Source organism: Macaca fascicularis, chromosome 17 (assembly GCF_037993035.2).
Source record: "Macaca fascicularis isolate 582-1 chromosome 17, T2T-MFA8v1.1".
NCBI classification, from domain to species: domain Eukaryota; kingdom Metazoa; phylum Chordata; class Mammalia; order Primates; family Cercopithecidae; genus Macaca; species Macaca fascicularis.
The window spans coordinates 71,348,983-71,353,071 of record NC_088391.1 but is presented as its reverse complement, the minus strand read 5'-3'; positions in this window follow the sequence as shown (position 1 = coordinate 71,353,071).

Here is a 4,089-nt window from a genome sequence, read left to right as displayed (position 1 = left end):
CGCACCCAGTCACTATGTTTATTCTAATATTCTTAATTATTATTAAGTCAAATTAAGTCTTGGAAGAAAATTTGGGTACCGAACTATAAATTTGGCATTTCAACTTAGTTTTTGGATGCCTACTGCTTACAAATTACAGGGCTAGTTGATCTAATGCAAAAGGAAAGTGGCAGCAACTCTAATGCAAGATAGGACTTACAACAGAAGTACAAGCAAAATGCTGTAAGTACAGAAATTGAGGGAAACATTGATGCAGTCTCATTAGTTGATTTGATCACCATGTCTTTGCAATGGTTTCAGATTAATCTTAAATATCCCAAGAATTTTTGCTAAGACAGTTACAACAGAATTAGCATCACTCATTAAATAAAACTATGCTCACCATCCTCATAACTACTTACTAAAATGAATTGTAGAGGTGTTTAATGAATATGTGAACAACTGTATGTTGCTATGTTCATTCTTTTTTTTTTTTTTTTGAGATGGAGTTTCGCTCTTGTTGGCTAGGCTGGAGTGTAGGGGCATGATCTCAGCTTACCGCAACCTCCACCTCCTGGGTTCAAGTGATTCTCCCGCCTTAGCCTCTTGAGTAGCTGGGATCACAGGCATGCATCACCATGCCTGGCTAATTTTGTATTTTTAGTAAAGACGGAGTTTCTCCATATTGGTCAGGCTGGTCTGGAAGAACTCCTGACCTCAGGTGATCTGCCCTCGTCTTCCCAAAGTGTTGGGATTACAGGGGTGAGCCACCGCGCCCAGTCACTATGTTTATTCTTAATTTTGAGATTCATGACTCACTAAAACCTTCCCTTAAAAAAATATAAATAAAAAAATACTTTTTCAAGATGTAGAACTAAGAAACAAGTTGAAAAGATCTGTCTATTCTTGTTCTTCCAGTTCTTGTTGGAATTTACCTTTTGTCATTAACCATAATTTTAGCTTGCTTCTGTACCTAGAGAAGGATGAATTGGAAATAAGAGCAAAACAAAAAATAATAAGGGCAAAACAAAAAAAGAAAAAAAGAAAAGTGTAAATGATATTGTGAAAAGAAGTGATTGAGCTTTGGAGCAATTCTGCCCTTGCCAAAAAACACCAGAGACCTGGCTGCTCAGGTTCCCATGGCTCTCAAAACTTATGTGACCCTCTCCAGTTCCTAGGCCAATGCAACTTTCATTTTTGGAATGGGTTTTGCTCCAAATAACATCTATTTAATTGACTTGCATCAATAGTGTTTCCAGTCAAGCAGCGTTCCAATAAATATCATGCTTGTATCATCTCTCATTTCTCCAGATTCTTAATAGGCATAGTGCACCCATTCTGGCCTCAAACACAGATTTCCTCCTCCAAAGTAGCCATAAAATAGCCAACATATATCTGTAGCTACTCACACTAGAAGGCTGCTCTGGAGATTCCTATTAGAAACTCATCTTTATAAGTTCAGAACAGCATTTAAGTTTGCATATCTGGGCTGGGTGCGGTGGCTAACGCCTGTAATCCCAACACTGTGGGAGGCCAAGGCCGGCAGATCACAAGGTCAGGAGGTTGAGACCAGTCTGGCCAACATAGTGAAACCCTGTCTCTACTAAAAATACAAATAATTAGCCGGGTATAGTGGTGTGCGCCTATAATCCCAACTATTCGGGAGGCTGAGGCAGGAAAATCGTGTTAATCTGGGAGGCGGAGGTTGCAATGAGCCGAGATCGTGCCATTGCACTCCAGCCCGGGCGACAGTGCAAGACTGTCACAAACACACACACACACACAAAGTTTGCATATCTAATGGCCACTGTGAACATTATAAAATGTAGTGACCAAGCAGCCTAGCATGTATCAAGCAATAGCACATAGAAAGCCTTTGGATAAATTTCGTACCTGCTCTGTTGGCAAAGCTAATGGCTAGGATGCCCCAAGAGATGTTTGCTTCTGACCCATGACTCTGGTAGTGAGTAACTGACTCCAGGAACATGAGCAACCACACAATCAACATTTGCATTTAGGTCTGGATGTCACCTGGACTCTGACCTACACCATTAGGATACAGCTTAATTGATTTAGTTTTGTTTGAACTGGAAGTGTAAGCTTACACGTGAAAAATTTTTCTATCAGAAGAATGATAATATCTGTAAAGTATCTATATATGTCCAACATGCCTACTTTCCTCTAATGCTTTAAGTTCATTAGCCTTGGAGACAAGCCCCTGTGCAAATGCCCTTCTCTGTTACTTGTTAGCTAATACTTAAGAGGCTGAAGTGGGAGGATCACCCGAGCCCAGGAATTTGAGGTTATGGTGAATATAAGACAGAAAAGACCCCCTCTTTGAAAAAGAAAAAAAAAAAAAAGAAGAAGAAACCTGCCACAGAGAAAGCTGAGAGAGTAGTGAGGAGAATGTAATATATTCATATATCCTTCCAATACACAGCAAGAAAGGCTGTCGACTGTGTGAGAGAGAAAGAGGTCAAAGGACAGGTGGAGATTACTGTGACCATAACTTTGGAATTTCCATTCTAAGCGCTAAGCCTCTAAAATTCTATGAGAAAAAGGGGCCAGGCACGGTGGTTCACGCTGAAATCCCAGGCTGAAGCGGGTGAATCACAAGGTCAGGAGTTCAAGACCAGCCTGGCCAACATGATGAAACTCCATGCCTAGTGTGGTGGCACATGCCTATAATCCCAGCTACTTGGGAGGCTGAGGCAGGAGAATCGTTTGAACCTGTGAGGTGGAGGTTGCAGTGAGCCAAGATTGTGCCATTGCACTCCAGCCTGGGCAACAAGAGCAAAACTCTGTCTCAAAAAAAGAAAGAAAAGAAAAATGACCTGTATCTGTAAAATATCAATATATGTCCAATACACCTATTTTCCTATAGTGCTTTAAGTTCATTAGCCTTAGTGACAAGCCCCTGTACAAACGTCCTTCTCTGTTACTTATTAGCTGTGCGGCCAAAGGCAAGTTACTCAACTTTCTCAAGCCTAATGTCTTCAACTGAGAGATAATAGTTCCTGCTTGAAAGCTTACTGTGAAGGGTGAAAAGATGTGCATGAAATATTAGCCTTTGTGATTGGTACAAAGTAAGTACTAAAGAAACAGTAACTCTAACTTCTTATTTCAGTTGAATTCCACCCCCTAGCAGTTCCCCTTGTCAGGCACAGTTTTAAATACTGAAGTATTATAAGACATCATCTGCGTTCCTGGAAGTTGTCTGTAGGATAACTACATACATATTTACTATAGAGTATAAGAAACATGATAAAAGACTTAAAATGCATATGAAGGGGAAGTGACTAACTATCTTGGGTGTGGTAAGTGGGATCAGGGAAGTTTCTTAGGGTAATGTCACAAAGGGACTTGGATGATTTTCCAAAAATGAAGTGGTAGGTAGGAGTCCACAGACATCCCAGCATGGATGAGAAAGGAATTTGGTCTTGTAAAAAAGAAAAAAAGTGATATGAAGCTAAAAGAATTAATAAATTTCAGATCAATGTTTATTTATAAGAGATTTAAGTTTTGAAATAATGGCTTCTAGTAATTGCACACACACACATATATATAAAGAGATGTGCATTTTTAGAGTTTGTTGATGTTATAAATGTTATTTATTGATGTTTCTTTTTGTTGTTGTTGTTGTTGAGATGGAGTCTCACTCTGTCGCCCAGGTTGGAGTGCAGTGGCACAATCTCTGGCTCACTGCAAACTGTGCTTCCTGGGTTCATGCCATTCTCCTGCCTCAGCCTCCCGGGTAGCTGGGACTACAGGCGCCCACCACCACGCCTGGTTAATTTTTTTGTATGTTTAGTAGAGACGGAGTTTCACCATGTTAGCCAGGATGGTCTCAATCTCCTGACCTCATGATCCGCCCGCCTCAGGCTCCCAAAGTGCTGGGATGACAGCCATGAGCCACCGTGCCCAGCCTTTTCCTTTTTTTGGGGGGGGGGAGGGTTTGAGACAGAGTCTCACTTTGTCACCAGGCTGGAGTGCACTGGTGCGATCTTGGCTCACTGCAACCTCTGCCTCCCGGGTTCAAGCTATTCTCCTGCCTCAGCCTCCCGAGTAGCTGGGACTACAAGCATGTGCCACCTCACCCAGCTAAGTTTT